The sequence below is a fragment of the Myotis daubentonii genome, chromosome 6 (genome assembly GCF_963259705.1).
Source record: "Myotis daubentonii chromosome 6, mMyoDau2.1, whole genome shotgun sequence".
NCBI classification, from domain to species: domain Eukaryota; kingdom Metazoa; phylum Chordata; class Mammalia; order Chiroptera; family Vespertilionidae; genus Myotis; species Myotis daubentonii.
The window spans coordinates 19,996,414-20,016,681 of NC_081845.1; the positions used below are offsets into that span (position 1 = coordinate 19,996,414).

The 20,268-nt window shown below is 41.3% G+C and overlaps 1 protein-coding gene across 2 annotated transcripts in view; it reads right to left on the reverse strand.

Annotated features, from left to right (window-relative positions):
- The window catches only part of ARHGAP18 (Rho GTPase activating protein 18), a 169,122-nt gene that overhangs the window by 90,736 nt on the left and 58,118 nt on the right, over positions 1-20,268 (reverse strand). The window lies entirely within an intron of this gene.

A 20,268-nucleotide genomic window follows, 5' to 3' on the forward strand; every position in this document is an offset into this window, starting at 1 on the left:
AAAGAAGGACAGCTTCAGTCCAGTTCCTATTTCCCTTGTTCATTTCAATTATTTTCAAGTCAAAAACTATCTCCAGCTTGCTTTCCAGGACAATAGAACCATGCCAAAAAAAATCTTCAATGGAGTAGCCAAAAGAATGTCCCAGGTGACGTGTTTGAAGTTTTACATCATTTCAGATTCAAACCAGGTTTATTTTACAAGTGTCATTCCTCTTTATTTTATGACTAACTAGGAAGGATGGAGTAAAGAAAATCACAATACTTAATCTGAAATCATTTTCTAAATTTCTAAGTGTGCCTTGCACACCTGAATTATTGTTAATTAATCGGCAATGATTGGCACACTTTTAAAACTCACAATCTCTGTCTCTTTGCAATTTTTCAGCCCTCCAACCATTTATGTAGTAAACATCTAGGATGGCCGCATTAGACTATTGTCATTCTTTTCATGAACTTATTTTTTTTAAATATATTTTTATTGATCTCAGAGAGGAAGGAAGAGGGAGAGAAAGATAGAAACATCCATGATAAGAGAGAATCATGGATCGGCTGCCTCCTGCAAGCCCCCTACTGGGGATGGAGCCCGATATCTGGGCATGTGCCCTTGACCAGAACCGAACCTGGGACCTTTCAGTTCGTAGGCTGATGCTCTATCCACTGAGCCAAACCGGCTAGGGCTCATGAACTTATTTTTACTCCCTGCTTCTTTTCAATTAATGGACCATCAGTTGACTTCTTTTGATGGTATGGAAAGAGAAGACCACACCCAAAATCCAGACACAATTCAGACCTCCAGGTACAGAATGCACTTCGCCAGCCTGAAAAATCTGAGATTTCTATCCTTTGAAGAACTTCTGCCCTTTCAAGCTATTTTATGCTCCATTGTATGTGGAAAAGGAAAGTAGGTACTCTCCCCAATCCACTCGGCTGAATGACAAAATAGGGAACGGTTTCAAAGATACTGGCTCAAATTTCATTTTCTTAATCTCTTACTTAGACCCACAGAGCAATTCACACACACACACACACACACACACACACACACACACACACACCTCTTTGAAAAAAGGTGTTAGTCGCTGACTGGTTTTTAGCTTCTCCCCAACTGCCTTAAGCTTTTAATCTCTCCTTCCTCATTAAAGAAATTCATCTTACTGAAGTATTTTATAAACTGTCTAAAAATTTCAATTAGCTTTTTTTTTTTTTAAATCTACATGAAAAGTGTCAGTGAAATTTTCATTATTACAACCATCCAATATTGAAGCAAATTAGTGTGAGATGTTAGCTAGGCAGGTGATCCGCAAGAAGCTCTGTAATACATGTCTATTACAGGAGCGGGGCCATGAGCTGGCTGCCTGGCTCTATCAGTAACTGTGTAATCTTAAATATATCACTTATCTCTCTGGTTCACTTCCTTCCCTATAAATCAAGGGAGTACAGAATGTGAACATGATACCTTAAACATCATGTTTAAGGTATTTACCCAAAATTACAGCAATTATAAAAAAATAGTAATGTATTTCTGTAACATACCTAAATGAAGAATATATATTTGGCCCCTCAATAGAGGCTTTGCCTAAGAGCTAAACTATGAATCCCTTTTGCTTATAACACCAGCTCATCACCACATATTAAGTACAGCCAATTGAATCTATAAATAATTCACAAGTTTTATTGTCATAAGGTGTCACTTCTACTTTTTATTTTAAAAATTTTGACAAAATTGCTAGTAAGAGAGCGAAATAGTCAAGAGGGAACAGGATAACAATGATCCCAAAAGCTTGCACTCACTGAGCTCTGACCAGCAGCCAGGGGCTCTGTAAACATTTGCACAGGTCAATACCTTGCCAATAAGTAGGAGAGCTCTTCCTGGGCACCAGGTGGTGCACCTTCGGCTTATTCAGGTGGCCAACTTCTCCACCTTCCAACACCTAATTAAGAGGCTGAGTGGCAATATGAAGTCCTCACACTAACCAGCTCCAGAACCCTAAATGCGCTTTCCACATCTACAATGAGAGTGGATGTTGCAGCAGCATTAGCATTCCACTACCCTGCCGGAAGCCGGTCCATCCTTGCTGCTTGACACAGTCGCTGCAGGAAAGAAACATCTGCACAGCATATGTTTCAAGGGACCTGGTGTATATAGCATACTGTTCTTAATATGTTTGCTCCCCTTAGCACTGTGTGTTTTAACCAAGGTCACCTCTCCGAGAAAGGCTGTTTCCCCAGGTAGGAATTTTTCCCTGAAGTCAGGGAGGGGATGCCTCTCCTAGAAAGGTTGTTTCCACAGGTAGGAATTTTTCCCTGAAGTCAGGGAGGGGATGAAACTCCTTAACTAAGTGCCAGGCGGGTAGTTAATCACTACAAACAATCATGCTTAAGCTACATAATCTTTACTCCCTGGAATGGAGATAAGAAACGCCCTAACCTTTGTAATAGAAATTGACAGGATTAAAATCAACTGGGATAAATACGGATGTAACAAGACAATAAACAGCAGAACCTCTCTGGAGATCTAGACCAAAACTTGGCTGGAGATCCTGGCTAGGCTGCTGATCAACTGAACGCTGTCTCCGTGTCATTCCTTCTTCGCCGACTCCGTCTACGCCTTTGGGAACCCCTGGACCTGCTGGGGTTGGACCCCAGCACTACCCGGTGCTTTACTCTGTAAAGTCCATTGAAAAAGATTGGCATTTCTCTATGAAGCACAGCCATCTGCTGTTTGCCCTACTTGGTATAAATGGATGTATAACCAAGGAAGCAGCCTTGGTTGCAGCCCTAAGAGATTATGAGAAACTATTTCAGAAGGAATAAGAAACAGAGGCTTAACTATTTTTCCCACCCCTTGCTCTTTGGACAATATTTAGTAATCAATGCCCCTCCCTATGTCCCTATGATGCCTGCCCTGCCAATCAGCTAGCTCTCAGTTCCGACCAACACACTCCCAGCTCAACCAATAGCCCTTCACACCACCCTACTCCACCTCACCCTACTCAGTGCTTGCTCACAATTGAGGGAAGCAATTTTATACCATGTAAGGGCTGACCAATAGGTGGCCTAGGATCATTTTAAATGGGAGCTTTTTTTTTTTTTCTGCTGAAAATATAAAACAGATCCACCAAAGAAAGAAAAAAAAATCCTGGTTATTGTCATTGGGGTCAGGCCCTCAATATAGTATAGCAAGTGCCAGATTCTGATTCGTTCCTGGCTGTACCCAGAAGAGGCTGTTGAACAGCGAGAAAAGTGGGTGAGAATTGGGAGGGCACAGAAGGCCAAGCTTCCTCACATCTGACACAGTTGGTCAGTGTTCTTGCCATAAATGGGAAAGTAGTGAATCGGTGGCAAAAGCTGTCAATGTCTTCTTACAAATGGAAGTGGTCAGGATGGTTACTTCTGCTTTCTGACTACCCATCAAGGTTAAATGGCCGCCATGAGCTGCAGAGGGGCAACAGGTCAACCACCACTAGAACCTACATCACTGAGTAATTCATTAAATATGGCTCAAGGTATTTAGTTGAATATTCACAAGTGTATGCAACCACCAAACCATCCAAAATCAACCACTGATTATCTACAAAGGGGTGTACATGCCATGTACCCACACCCTTAGCATCTCCAAAGTTAAGAGATCGTGCTAAAAAAAACAAAAAAAAACCATTCTTTTTCCATCCTTTATGAAGATGGGATGAAAACACTCCACCCATCCCATGAAGCTCAATATAAATACTACAACTTTGGAGGCCTTTAATATTAGATTGTTGCAACAATATTCTTTAAAATGCCTAGAAAATAAGACGCATGCAGCAGGCACTTCACTTAACATTCATTAGGGATTCCAGGGTCTGTTCTTCCAAACCAGCTGGATGTGAGTGACCTTGAACAGCCATTAAACATTCACCAGTGATTCTAGGTTCTGTTCTTGGTTCCAGCACCGGCTGGCTGTGGGTAACCTTGAGCAGCCAGCGACCTTACGTTTCCTGACCTTACGTCTCCTGACCACCATCTCCTCACATGTAAAAGGAAGAGTTAGACCAAATGACACTAAGTCCCTTAAACACGAAAATCTATGATAACCAGGTAAAAGTATTATCCTTGGAAATTATCTAAGAATCAGTGATTTATCTGAAAACAGATGAAGAATCATTTATCTGAAAACAGATAAAGAATTGCTTGTACATTTCAAAAAAAATTTTTAAGGAAAATAGAATATTCAGGGACACCAACACCATTGAATTTCTATATCGCCAAACCAACATCAGTAAATTACAAGACCAGATCTAAAACTGCAAATTAAGAGAGACTGTCAGGGTCCTAGTGCCAAAGGTCAAGTTTAAATAAAAAGTTACTTTTGTTGACTGATATACTCTTTACTGCCATTTTTGGTTGTGCATAAATATATTTGTTTATGACTATGTGAAGCTAATTTTAACTAGTTCAGTAATTCTTACTTACAATTCTGCCTCTAAAAGAAATAAGGCACGGTTTCAAAGCATTTAGATTCTACCTCATGGTTAGATTGGATTTATGTGTGCTATTTGTCAAACTTTGGAGCTGTCCTAAAATTGAATGGTGATGCTTCGAGAAAAATATGCAATGACAGACACAAAGAAACAATGATTGAACTAGTTCTCAGAATCTCGTCACCACTAAGAGGCATTGAAAGGCTCGCTGGCTCTTTCCTTGGATCTGCATCCCCAATTGTCTTGTCTTTTACCAATGACATTCACGAGTCACTTCTTCCTATCATCACGTTTTCCTTGTCCTCACTAAAACCTTTGCTCCCGATCCTCCCCACTTCCACCCACAGCTAGAACTGAAGCTTCCCACAGAGAAACACCACTCCCCATCAGAGCTATGAGTAATGTTAACGTGTGAGGGGAAAGGAAGTGGGAGATGGCAATAACTGAAAAGTAAAAAAATAAAGCTTGTGTATTGAGTGCCATCCCCACTTTCTTTACCAATTATGCTTGACATTTTCACAGTGTGGATTAAACGTGTTGTTGCAAGAAAATGGAAAGGCGATTCCGCGCGTGTACAAGAATATTAGCTGACCCTAGGGGAGGGGCAGCCTTCAAAGCCAAGGTTTTTTCAAACTGTGCCTCCCTGAACCACAGGGATCTGTACGGGTAAGCTCTTTGAGGTCTCTGAGCAATGTTTACACAAAACACAAAATGGAGTTCCACCTTACAACTCTGCACACATATTGGAGCCTAAGTGAATCATGGATGAAGACGTTGTAGTTCTACATTAATCTTTTTCTAAATCCGGGGGGGACACATTTATGCTCAAGAAAGACTGTCTATGTCAAGACTTCACTCAGACACATACAACACTCAACAGGTGCCCAGCAAACACGCAGGGGCCATTGATTAAGTTCAAGCAAGCAACAGATATGCATCTATTATCTACTCTGCCCAGTCTTCCTCCTACGCACTGGCCGCACAGCAGTGAACAGAGCAAAAATCCCTGCCCTTGTGAAGACATAGCAACCAAATACATTGTAGTTTAGAAACAAACACAGCTCTAAAGGGCATCTGGGGAAACTTGAATATAGATTGCGTATTACAGCATAATGACCTTGGTTGCGCTAACAGTATATAGCGCCGTGGTTTTCAAACTTGCCTGTACATTAGAATCACCCGAGGACCTTCAAAACGATACTGATGCCTCGCCCCCTCGGGGATTTGGATTCAGATTGAATTAGCCTGGAGTGTGGCCTGAGCTTTGAAATTTTAAGCCTTTTAAAATTAAAACTTTGAGTCCAGATGTAAGATTTATGTGTACTCATTATCCATTTTAAAGCACTTCTTAAGTGCTAAAATTTTTCATGATTAAAGTTGGGGAAACAAAATCAATCATCTTGTTCACTTGATCGTCTACGACAGGATATGAATACGAAATTCTGCAATTCACAAGCAGAAAACTACTTTCAGATGATGGGACATGCTTCAGAACTCACCAAGTAGCTTAATTTCAAGTCACTAAAATAGCTTCGCTCTAAACTTTTTGTTGCCATGCTTTTTATTTAAAAATACTTGTAAGGGGTTTAGTCCAAAATTATCCCAGCTTTAAGAGAACAGCGGCTCGCTGACAAGATTCTGAATATGGACTGCCTCTGTAGAATGCTGCAGGCCCATGATGCATTTGGGCTTTATCTATACTGACCCTAAAAATGTGTTTTAAACTACACTTTAAAATAAAAACCACAAATATTTTACTTGTCTTAATTTCCTTCTTTTTCCTGAAGATGTAACAAAACCTTCCATTTAATATTATACCATCAGTCTAGTCTAGTTCCATCTGTCATCTGGACAGTTATTATTCATAAGGGAAACTATACTTATTATTCATTATTTATACTCACCAACTTGATTTTTTTTCCCCTGGCAAGAACATAAAAAAGGAATAGTGAGAAATATAGCTATAAAAGTAGATTGGAGCTCTGATTAGAAAGATATTCATACTGAAGGCTGCCCTCATTTGGAAAATATTTACTAAGAACCTACTATGTGCCAAGTAATGTGGGTACAATTATAAACAAGCCAAACAGGATCCCCAAATTATAGTTATGCTGGGAATATAGACAAACACCCATGACACAATTAGAGCATTGCTTTTTAAAATACACTAGACCAGGCTTGCATTAACAGTGTATATCACGCTCACATAAATAAAAGGGGATGCTTCCTAAAAATGAAATTGATAATATAGTCCCCATGACTGAGTTGCTTTCCATTTCATTGGTATTACTTTCCTTTTCTGTATTATTTCCTGTGGCTGCAAATGACTACAAACTTGGTGGTTCCAAATAACAGACAATTTTTTTCCTCCTAATTCTGGAGGCCAGAGGTTCAAAATCAGAACCACTAGAGCCCAGGTGTCAATGGAGCCGTACTCCCTCCAGGGCCTTCAGGGGATTCGCTCCTTGCCTCTCCCAGCATTGTGGGCACCAGCTTTCTCCTGCTGGTGGCCGCGAGACTCCATCTCTGCCTCTTTTGCATGCCTTCTGCGTGTGTATGAAATCTCCCTCTGTCTTTCACAAGGATGGCTGCGCTCCCATTTGGTGCCAACTAAATAATCCAAGATAATCTCCCATTTCAAGATCCTTAACTTAATTACATCTCCAAAGACCTTTATTCCAAAGAAGGTTTAGCATTCATAACATTCAGAGATTCCAAGGATTAGGACCTGAAGTCTTTGGGAATCGTCAGAACACCACACCCACATAGAAAGCCTTGAAGGGAAAAGGGCACTCAGGGGAAAACCAAGGTGACTAAACCAGAGCAGTTCCAGTTCTGCTGCAAACACTGAGGCGCGAGCGCATCTGCTTCTGAGCAGGTCCCAGATGCGAGGTGGTTTGCTCCTCCAAGACCTTGTGTTTGTGGTGAGAATTTAATTAAACGAGACTGGAAAGCACCATACAAATGGAAAGTAGTATTACTTGTTTTTCTCTCCTCGGCCTCCTCCGTCATAACTTCAAATTTCCTTGCAACAACTCCTTTAACTCTCACTTACCCACTTCTGGCTTGATTTTGCACTTTGGTAAGGGCAGGGAGAAAGCACCACAAAACAGCCCAACACGGGGCCAGTTCTCAGGGGTCTTTAATGAGCGGAGGTGAACCCGGGCAAGGCCAAAGCCTGGTCTGGTAGAACTCTGCAGGTAGGACCTTTTCAACCTCTAGGACTGGGACAGTGACATGGCTTTCCCCCTGGGGACATTCTAGTTATAGTCACTTTTCCATAGTTACAAAAGTCAAGCTGGGTAAAAAAAAAAAAAAAAAAGTCAAGCTGGCTAGAGATGCTAAGAAGTCTAAAGCCAAAATTATATGGACAAGAAGAGTGGGGCAGGGAAACTTCAAGATTTCCATCAAAATGCTGAGGAGCCATTATTGTGCCTTGTGTACTTCAGCAGCCACAGCAACTCCTTGCAACTGTGGAGTGGAGGCGAGGCCAAATCTTTGCTTTCCTGACCGAACTACTGAGTAGTCACCCGGATGTGGAGAACTACTACTGTTCTGGAATCCATGAAACCAGTGATCCTTTGCTAAAATTCTTATTCAGGAGTATTTCTTAATATTGTTATACATAATTAGGGTGTCCTCTGTAAGTGAAAACACCCCAATATAGAAAATTTAACATGAACCAGCATTTGCTTGTATATAGATTCCATCTACTTTTCTCCTACTCCAGATGTGCGTTAGTATATAAATTCAATTCCTAGACTCTCAAGCAAGAATAAAAATATCACATCATATAATGATGATGCCATTACAAATATACCTCCATTGCATTTGAGCTACTATTAACATTTTTTTGGTTTTATAAAGAGTAAACAAACCAATTCATTTCATTATTACATTGCCTTAAAATACAGCATCCCTGGCTGGGTGGCTCAGCTGGTTGGAGCATCATTCCATACACCAAAAGGTTGAGGGTTCAATTCCTGGTCAGAGCATACCTAGGTTATGAATTCAACCCTTGGTCATGTTGCCTATGGGAGGCAACCAATTGATATTTATCTCTCACATTGACATTTCTCTCTCTCTCTCTCTCTCTCTCTCCTTTCCTCTCTCTAAGAATCAATAAAAAACATATCCTCAGATGAGGATTAAAAAAATACAACAATGTGAAAGAAAATGCAAAATTAATAACAAACTAAAACCCGCGGAATATTAGTTAAGAGTTGTCCAATGTAGGACAACCCTTCTGGAACAGTGTGGCGACCTAAAACCAAGAATTTCACCTGCCTGTTTTCCAAGAACATGGTGAGCAAGCTCACAGGTCAGGCAGCCTATCATCTCTTCTTCCCTTATTGGTTGCCTTCACATAGCAGATGTTCCAGGCAGCTACAGAATACCTCTATTGTTCCCTCTCCACTGTCTCACCAGGCACTATCCTTCCGCTACCGTGGAATATATAAGATTATATTCTCTTACAGAACTGATTTTAACTTATTAGATTTATGATGCAACAATTATGCCAGTAGAACACACTGTCATTACAGAATCATAGGCTTTTTAAGGGAGGGTCACTGAAGATCCAGTGTATGAAAGCAGACATTGCCTCAATCCCGATCACACCTTCTGGACCAAAGTCATTCCCCATCCCCCACCACCACCACCTCCCCCCCGCCACACACCACCTCCCCAGCTTTGGCTGAATCAAGGAAAGAACAGAATTGGCATCTGTAATTATGAAGGCATGGCAGTCACAGAAGAGATAACTCCAGTTTGGGAATTTAAAACAACCCATGCGATTCTCTTTGCCCAGCCAGAATACTGATATGACCCCTGAAAGTCCTTTGCCTCATTTCCACGTGGCCTCGGGCTAGCTTCCCTTTCTGGCCCAGTTTCCAAAGCAAAAGAGGAGGTTTTAGAGCCAAGTAGCAGCACAAGAGGAATGAAACCAGAGCTGCCACCAACACAGGCTGCAAATGAAATCTCATGGACACCCAGATACGAGTATCTGTGGATAGTTATTAAAACATACATTTCTGACACTGGTGTTAGAGAATCAAGGTCTTTTGTTCTATTAGGTTTTTTTTTTTGTTGTTGTTGTTGTTGTTAAAAAAAGGCAGGAAAAAGAAAATATAGAGGTACAAAGAAAAATTTTTATGTCCCAAAACATTGTCGTATACTCAGCAATCATTTATTGACTATACACAGCATGCTTGGCATTATCTAGATGGTGGGATTCAGGGATAAATAAAGAAAACATATTCAATGATTTTGTGGTTTATATTCTAAGATGGATACAATAAATGTACACATATAGCTGAGAAGAAACAAGGAACTATACAAAAATATTTTTTTAAATCACATAAATAATGCATTTTTGTCAAAGAAAACATAATGCATTTTTATCAAAGGACACAGCTTAATAATATTACTCCCTGCTATTAACTGTTCTTTCTTCTATTTCTTCTCTCTTCCCCTTTTGCTTCTCTTTTTCTTTTTTACTGCTATGATTTAAATCAGTTGTTCTCAGACTTACATACTCCAGAAAAAAAAGTTAATTTGGGGTGGAGGGCATAAACACAGAGCTGGAAACTTTGCAGATACCAAAGTTTTATTGCAGATACAATAAATGTTTTATTGATTGATTTTTTTTTTTTTGAGAGAGAGAGAGAGAGAGAGAGAGAGTGAGAGAAACATCAGTTTGTTATTCCACTTATTTATACATTCATTGCTTGATTCTTGTAAGTGCCCCAACTGGGGATTGAACCTGCAACCTTGGCATATTGGGACGATGGTCTAATCAACTGAGCTACTCAGCCAGGGCCAGGAAGGGCATTTTTTAAAAAGGAAAACTACATCTAATTACACTAGCTTCATTTAATTAAAAGAATACGTGATGACATCCATTCAAGTATAAACCACCAACACCAGGTCCTTTCACATTTGATTGAAAATGTGGAATTATAGAACAAGAAGAATTCTCAGTAACAAGTAGGAGGAGAGAAAAGCCCTGATGGGTCAAAAATGTAATGGAGAATAGAGGTTGGAGATGACAACGATTTTTCATATTTCACACTTTTTACTAGAGCCAGACCAATTTACCTGTAACAATGCAATAACAAAGAACCTAGGCATGTCTTTGTCTTGCGTGGAGTGGGTGAGATGAAGGCAGACACCATCAAGAATCCTACAATGATGTAGGGATAACTGGAAAGTCATCCAGAAGTGTTACCATGGGGGAGTTTTGCTAAGAACATAATGCTGAGACAAACACTTGTGAGAAAATTACTTTTTTAAGAGAGGCAGAAAAAGAAAAGAAGCCAGAGGCCAAGAAACAGGAGATAGTTAAAGTGCAGATCAGGGTTGCAGCAGCTGAAAAATAAAGTACAGGTCTGAGACGTTCGAGGGAGAATAAAGTAGCAAAGCTCTGACAGGCTCCCTGAGCAGAGGGATGTCTGCGATGACTCAGATGTCACGAGTGCGACCGGGTGGGCCAGCAGCAGGGCTGCCCGTGCAGGGAGGAAGTAGGAGAGGAAATGATGCATGAGGCAGCTAGGAAACACTGTAAAGCTACACTTCTGTGGTTTCTTCAGCAAAAATGCATGTGTCCAACATTCTGCACCTTGGTTGAAATATAACTGAGAATAACCACATATTAACGACACACGCTTTGAGATAGCATGTCTAGGAATGTGTGTGAAGGAAAAAATATACTGAGGAAAAAAGTCAACAGTGGCTAGCTCTGCAGGAGTATATGTGACCTTTAACTTTCTTCTTGGCATTGTTAGTTATTTTTTTTCAAATGTTCTGTAATGAGAATGCTATTTTGTTGGTAGAATTTTTGAAATTCCCTAACTGCCTATATTAGAACATTGTGTGTTTATAAGTTTCATGGACACACATACACACACAAAACATGTCCACCTACTTTAAAAATTCTGGAACTTTTAGCACTCAGAGGGGGGGGGCACCCCAAAACACCACAACTATATCCATAGACATTCTGTAGATCATCATGGCCTGCCATCTAGTGAAACCGAAGTACACAGATTGGTCATACATCGGGCAGAGTTCATCATGAAAGCCGAGAAATTTCAGCCCACTAAATAAGTTCTTTCACCTAAAGCCTGACACTGTCAGGGGCCAACATCATAAGGAACTTTTCACCAAGACCCGTAAAAAGCAACTTTAGGATTACATAGGCTATCAGCCCTGAAATGTTCTAGTATTAAATAAGGTGCTTCATGGTCATAAGGAAGTGGAATAGGTACTTTCGAAGTAAATAGGGCCAAGCCAGTATGCAAGCTCATGAAACAGAGAATGGCATTCTTCCTACCGCAAGCTCAGGCTGTGGACAGTAGTCATAGTAAAGTCAGTAAGAGAACAGACTCCAGAACAGACTGCCAGGGTTTTGAACCCAGTTCTACCAATTTCCTAGCGTGTCATCTGGAACAAGGTTCTTTACCTCTGTGCCTCAGTTTCCTCAATTATAAAACAGAGATAATAATTATCCCTACCCTCATAGTATTGTGAAGTATAGAGGAATCAGCATTCACATATTGGATATTCTCTAAAGCACACAGGGCAGTACTAGACAAATACAGGGCAAATAAAGATTAGCTATTGTTATATATTTTTCACCATAAAAAAGCCCAGCCTTCTCAAAATTATACTTAAAAGCAATTGTAAACTGTTAATCAAATTGGTGACCATTTGATACAGTTTTGCCATATTCAAAAATACAAGTTACTTTCTTCCCTTCCCACTTCCTCTTCGTCGGTCCATCTCTGAGCTACATACAAAGATTAATCTGATGGATACTAGAGTTCTTCAAAAATAACGGCATCCCAAGAGTGAGCGGTCCAGATGGGTTTTTCCCCAATGTATCATGCTCTTCCTTGCCTGAGCCCTCCCCTAGGAAACCAAAGAAACTTCTTTACTCAACACTCAGTGTGTTGGCAACAACTTTCAAAATCAAAAGCAAGTTGACTTACTGTAAAAGAAAATTCTGTCCTAAAGTAAAATGAAATAAATACGTTTATTACAAAAGGCTATATGTAATAACTAGATCTCCCTGAGCAACACAGCCTCTCAGAACCCAATTCAGAGAATTTCCTCCTAGTGAACCTGTCTTCCCATCCTCCCCGCCCCACCCTCCTTCACCAGAGGCTTCCTGAGCATGCCACACGCGATTATCAGGGAGCACTAGAAAGGCAACCCACTCCACCCCAAAATCTGACCAATGACAGTAGCTTCTAGCCTAGTACTCCACCAATAAGGTGCCAAACCAAAGGTTTCCTGGTAGGTAAGCTGACAGATGCCAGAGGCTTACCCAGAATTCCCTCGGCTCCTCACAAGTAGTTGACTTCTTCCAAGGTCAGCCTCTTCCCTGGCTACTAGGAAAGCCAACCACTTGGATGTTCTAGCGAAACATAGGCTGAAAGCTTCCAAATCCTTATAACTGCAACCACGATTTATATACTCTGGCTTTCTCCAGATTCACATTTCTTTCAGAAATCAGGGGAGTCACTTTGTCAACTTTCATTGAATTATCTCCTAAAAACCATTCGTTATAAGCACAAGTTTCATCACTTCATGATGTCAAATGGCTGCAAATGCTGAGCAAGCACCATGCTTACTTGTTAAGGATCAGCCCAGCTTCTACATACCATACCCTCAAGACTTGCAACTCTAGTCCAGGGGTCTGGGGGGGGGGGGGGGGATTATAAACTACTGGTTTCCAAACTTACTAGTAACTGCAAATGGTAAACTATGAAAATGCAAAGGGTCTGAGGGTCTTCTGACAGAGCTTGTGGCTGAAACCTTGGGCCCATAGCGTTAAGAAAGTGCTCTCTGCCTGTCTGGGGCAGACAAGCCATAACTTCTTCCTTCTCTGCGCCAACCGGACCCATCAGGACACCCCCGCTCAGGCTCAAAGCCCTCTCCTCAGTGCAGGTACTTTCCTACCCCAAAACCAAATCCTGCCCAAACCACTCCAACAAGATGAAACTTTCTCTGATCCTCTTAATTAAATGTAAGATGTCCTTCCTCTGCAAATACCCGTAACAGGTTGTTGATTTCTTCAACCTCCATTATAGTGGTTGTAACTTCCTGTTCTGCATCAGATATGTGACACAGCTCATCAGCCGTAGCAGAAATTAGAAAACCCTTATAGGAGTCACTCTCTGAGTAGCACAGGGCAGAACACAAGTACCTGTTCAACAAACTTCACAGAGGTACCAAGCAGTTTGTTGTTTTTTTAATGATGTCTCATCATTGACAGCTGTACTGGGTAATGAAAACAAACACAGCTCCTACTAGTGACAATGAGTCCATCTTTTGGCGCTTAAGCAGGACTGATTCTAATGCACAGCATCTAATAATCCTATATAATAAAAACCTAATATGCTAAGTGTATGGTGGTTCAGTTGTCTGTTTAACCAATCAAAGTGCAATATGCTAATGATATGCTAAGGCCACTCAACCGCTCGCTATGACATGCACCGACCACCAGGGGGCAGACACTCCAACTGGTTGGTTAGCTTGCTGCTGGGGTCTGGCCGATCGGGACTGAGCGAGACAGGTGACATGCCCTGGAGCCCTCCTATGGTCCCTCACCTGCTGGACAATCCCATGTTCCTCCCTGGCCCCAGTTACACAAAGGATGTCCAACTGCCAGGCCTAAGCCATCAGTCAGACATCCCCCAAGGGTTCCTGGACTGTGAGAGGGCACAGGCCGGGCTGAGGGATGCCCCCCACCGAGTGCACAAATTTTGTGCACCGGGACTCTAGTTGTCTAATAAAAAAATAAAATTAAAATTAAAAACCCTCTATTTACTTCCTTGAGAATCGCAATGTCCCAAGGCCCAGAGGCAGATTCCAAGTCATTCTTTCCATCCAAACATGTACGTGCTGTTACTCTTCTTAGTCTGGAATTTAATGAACACGCTGAACCAAGGGGGCCAGCCTGACATTTCTAGGGGAAGAAGTCGTTGTTACCACTAATGACCGTTCCCCAGACAGGCCTCAGAGGTCTCGTCAGCAGTGGGGAGCAAACTTATCAATCTCTATCATAAAAGACAACAGCCTGGAGAAACCCAGGAGCTACCACGCAATGACTCTCTCAGGTGAAGGAGGGAGCTTCTCCCAGAAAGGAGAAAAGGACAGATAATGTCTTAACATTTGAAAATTTCTTCAGAGGATTTCAATGAGAAATACAGAGACAATAATCCATTTACATATATATATGTATAGTGTCAGAAATCATTCCAAGTGTGAAGGCAAAATACACACATAGAGACACTTTCCTATTCCTCTTTTTCATTGCTCAGAAAAATTATACATTTTTCCACTCACTTTTCATGGGGATCTGAGACAACAGCCTCCCTGGATAAACAATTCTTTCCATACCTCCCCCACTCCTGGCATCCCAGCCTTCAAATTTCCATTCTGAATTCTGAAACTACAAAGAGGTTTGACCATTTAAGTCAACTTGTCATTTAATTTTTTAAAATATATTTTTATTGATTTTAGAGAGGAAGGGAGAGGGATAGAGAGAAACATCAATGATGAGAGAGAATCATTGATCAGCTGCCTCCTGCACACCCCCCACTGGGGATCGAGCCCACAACCTAGGCATGTGCCCTTGGCCGGAATTGAACCTGGGACCCTTCAGTCCACAGGCCAATGCTCTTATCCACTGAGCCAAACCACCTAGGGCATAGTTTTAAAAGAGGATAGTTAATGTCTGTTTTTAAAATAATTACATAAATTTAAATTATGAATCTAACGCTAATAACAAGAAAACCTGGGATTGCTTTAACTAAAGAGTCCATTCATAACATTTTGTTCATCACAAAATCAACACAAATTTCCTGCCCGTGTAAATTCATATGTGATTTGTATGGAAATTATAAGTAGAAATAAAGTTATTCATAAACTGCTAACACTATCTTCACATTAGTATAGTGCTTAAACTGGTACATGCCATTAAAATAAATAAAACCACTGATGAACTAAATATATGCTTATCAGATATATTCCGTCTACAAATGCTATAGTTAAAATGAAAAAGCCTTAAATATCAGATGTGTCTTAAGCAAAACTCTTAAATATCTGATGTGTAGATTTTTACTCTAGTCTCAAGTCATCTGTCATTACATATAACATATATATATTCTCCAAATGTAAAATGATTCATGTTCCAAACATAATAAAACATGATGACAATTCAGAAAGTAAAGAAACAACTGATTATTTACATTACTCACAGGTACAATTTTAGACACTATAAATAATGTTTATTTTCAAACAAATAATATTGTCCTTCTTTGGCATGTAAGGTAATGCAAATAAAATAGTACATTGTGTAAATATTTATTTTGAAAATATTCATGCATAGAAGAGGAAAATATTCATGCATATCAATAATGCAGCATTATATAGATTTGTAGCGTTTAATAATGCTCTCAAAAAGAATGAAAACATTTTGTTCTGTGATTTCATGAGCTTAAACCACCTATGTCACAATTTAGGAGATTCATGAGGGACAAAACAAATTCCTGATGAAATTCACTCTTTCAATCATTTCTTCAAGATGCTTGGAGTATTAAAATTTCAGGGGAGAATTTAAAGACTAACTCTCTCCAAGCTTTAAAACTTACTGGCCAGAGGTTCCTCAAAACAAAATTTTATAATAGACATTTTTAATTTTAGTCCTGTCAATTAAAAATAACAGTACACCTGAACAGGTGTCTCCCTGGCCACCTACCCAGGAAGCTTATTTGAGGAGATGTGAACTAACCAAAGGTCTCTAATGGATACCCCATCCGTGTAACTACAGGAATCTTCTCCCACCCATCGTCTGTTTTCAGGTCTCCCCAAGGCCATCGAGGGGTTACATACATGCTTCCCTACAGCCAAGAGCTCTGGTAACTGCTGTGTCTCCGGGTCTCACTCCTTCCTGGTCAGCCCTCAGCGGCCTCCAGGCTCCTTGGAGGCTCCTGTACCATTGCCACCTGTGTCTCAGGTACAGCCTCCTCTTGCAGCCACCAGGGGCTGCCTCAGTGCTGCCACTGCCGGCACCTCTGTAAGGTGACAGAAGCAACTGTCCCTTACTTCTCAACTGCTCTCCTTTTCTAGTCTCTGCCCATGTTTCTGTGCTTCACCCTGAAGCCCAGGGACACCCCCTCCCTCTTTCCCTAGACTGAGACCTCTAGGCCCACTGGCCCGAGACAAAATGCATGCTTCCTTCTCCCCGGAGAGGCAGGTTGTCCAGGGAGTCAAGCAGCCTGACAGGACCCCTTTCTCAAGACGATCCCATCATGTCTGGGTTCCCCGGCAGCACGGGGCTCATATATCCTTCCCCTTTCCTGCACTGGGGCTGCAGACGTAGCACTTCGGGAAGATCGCTCCATGCAAACCATTTTTCCAGGCACAGGGACAACGGACATAATGTCAAGAATCTATAAGGACATGTCAACGGGCTTAAAAAGGCACAGAATCTTTGGAGACAACTAGGAGAGCATGCAGTCCTCACCCAAAGAACTCTACCTGGTACAGCAGTGCAGGGTGGCATCCCCCGGAGAGCAGGGGCGCTTGGAGTGGGCACAGAGTGCTATTCTTGCTAAGATTAGCCATTTGTGGCAGCAGGACATGTCATGCAGGGACACCTTGGCCTGGGAATCAACTATTTATAAAACGGGTCTAGGTTTAGGACCAAGAATAAGGCAATTCCCCAACCTTTGGCCTCCTGTCAAGTTCCAAATTACTTTGCCTAAAAGTAGGCAAGCTCCAGAAAGAGCTGTGGTGAGTTGATCACTTGGTTGTCAGTTATAAACTGAGAAATCTATTTGCATTGAAAAAATATCCATGGCTAAGCTCTGCAGCCACCCAGCCAGCCCTCACTCACCACCTTCAATCACCTTCTTCAACATTTTCTGTAATTTAATGAAAAGCGCTTTTGAACCAGCAAATAAGCCATTTTATTTTGATACTTTTGGGTGTGTGGTAGGCTAAGACTTCAATGTTGTTGTGGCCCCTGAAGTATTTGAATGACTTTATTAAGTGGACAGAGTTGTTCGTTAGCTAGTGTGTGACATCTCCACACTTGCACAGCAGAAGAGAATTGCTTATTTAGATTCCAGTGGGAAGTTTTCATGCAACAGAGAAGGAAGGTACTGGGACCGTCTAGTTAGGGAAGACCTGCAGGCAATGTAGCTTCACAGCTGTTTCACTGGACTGTTTCAAGGGTTAAATCTGACTATTCAGCTTTTGTAGAAAAATACAACCTTCAAATGGCAATGAGGGTGGTGGTAGTGGTGATAGCAGTATATTTTAAAGGCATATCTTGTCACTGTGTCACACGGGAGATTTTTAATGCATTTGAAGGGTTTCCAGTTTATAAATGCCAACGAGTAGAGAGAGAAGAGGGGCCCCAGACTAGGGCTCTCTCCTCCATCCAGTATACAGGTACCTTTACTTCTCCATCAGCTCCTGTGGCCCCACCACAGCCCAGACTGCTGCTCTGAAAGAACCAGGTGACAGCCCTAGCTGGTTTGACTCAGTGGATAGAGAGTCGGCCTACGGACAGAAGGGTCCTGGGTTTGATTCCGGCCAAAGGCACAGGCCCCGGTTACAGGCTTGATCCCCAGTAGGGGGCGTGCAGGAGGCAGCTGATCAATGATTCTCATCATTGATGTTTCTCTCTTTCTCTCCCTCCCCCCCTTTCCTCTCTGAAATCAATAAAAATATATTTTTAAAAAAAAAAGAACCAGGTCACGGCCTTCCACAGCAGACCTTTCCCATGACCAAGGCCCCACTGCTATTCACACCCAAGCTTTGAATGCAGAGAAATTGAAGAGAGATAACAGCAGCATCTAGGCCTCTCAATGGAATGCAAAGGACTCCTGTTCAATCCAGAATCGATCCGCACACAAGCTGTGTGGCCTGAGGCTGTCTGTTCCATGTATGTAAGCTCTCTCTTCCTTAAGACGAGGATAATAATTCTTACCTATGAGGATCAAACAAATTCTATTTTAAACACTGGAACATAGACAGTACTCAATAAATATTTGTTTTTCTTTTCCTCTATGATCTAATTCGCCCCAGTTACATGAATAGCTGACCACAAAATGCCAGGAGACTCCTCAGGGCCACACCAAATGATTTACTAAACGGCAGAATTTAGTAAAACTATTTATTACTTTGTGGCAGTAAATGGTATCTTGGGGCCCGAAAGTAGTGAAGGTGATCTCCCAAAGTGCCGACTTTACCAGCAGCACCCTGCTCAGAACCCAGGTTGGAGAACCTTCTCGCAATACCAAGGAGAGCAGGGTTTGTATTGCTATAAAAGTGAACACAAACGACCAGACAATCGAGCGCTCCGCTGTAGTTTATCTTGCTCTGTATCTACTTCTAGAATCCACATTCAGTTTACGAAAGTTGGAAACAAATAATTTCTGTGAATGACAGAGTGGAGAAGACAGACAGCAGACTGCCCAGGTTCAAATCCCAGCTGTGCCACTTTCTAGCTGTAGGGCCTCACGCAGGCCACTTTACCCTCCGTGCCTCCATTTCTTCAGGTGTAAACTGGGGATGTCACCTACCTGCCTGGGTTGTTATGAGGATTAAATGAGTTAACATAGCCTCTCACTTGCCTGAAAAACCTATGTTCTGAAAATAAAATAAAATAAATTTAAAGACACTGAGGTTGCCCTTATTCTTTTAAATGGAAAAAGTAACATACTACGTGACTACCCAAGACCCTCAACCTGTTTCCTAAAACATAACACACAGCAAACCTCCAACACATAATCAACCAATGATCATGTTGACTGCAAAATGCTTAGAATGCTGCTTATTGAAGATCAAGAACGAGTGACATAACATGTTGTTTCTGGGCAGTGACATGGCAGATGTCCTTTGGGCCAACACTGTGTATGTTTTCACAATGTCCACAACATACTAAAAGAAATAACTCGAGCTATTTCCCCCACATTTGTGTTTAAAAATTCGTACTGGGTTTGCAGGCATACATATAGATGTTCCCTCCAAAAAAACATAAGCTGAAAATTGTCATATTAAAAGACTTATGTGCTGTGAGGCTTGGGTATTAAAAAGTAAACAACATTCTTACTGTGGAAACATGTTCACTAAAGGGAGACCCTGCAGGGAATGCCTGTGTGAGTGAAATGGATGGTGGCCAACAGAAGAAGGGCAATTTAACATTAACAACTACTAAAAATATGTTCCTGATTCCAAATTATACAATGTTTCTGCATATAAAGAGAAAGCAATATTTTCAGATTTCACAAATCGTGTTCCCTGGAACATCAATAATAAGTGTTCTTTAAAAAAATAAATAAAAGGCTCCTAGGAATATGTTTCTTGCCACAAAATTTTTTAGGAATTCATAATACATGCTAAGATATTACATGCTACAAGAAGTCCTGCAGGAAACTTTGTTTACACCAAAACACTAGACCACAAAGCCCTTTTCCAATAGAACACCTAGTAACAGTGTTCCACACACAGTTTGGGAAACAAAGATCTAACAATTTGGCTTATTGTTTGAAGAGATTTTGCTTTAAGCAGATTAACAAACTCTTAAGCTCGACTGAAATCTATAGAAAGCTATTAGAACGGGCCTTTCATTTTATGGATACCTAGCCTGGACTGGTGATTTCAAGCTTCAGGCTTCAAACTAAGCTCAAAAGGGAATACAGTTGACTCTTGAACAATGGGTAGAGGAAGGGGAGTAGGGGCACCACCACCCCATCCCCCACAGTCGAAAACTGACTTATAACTTTTGA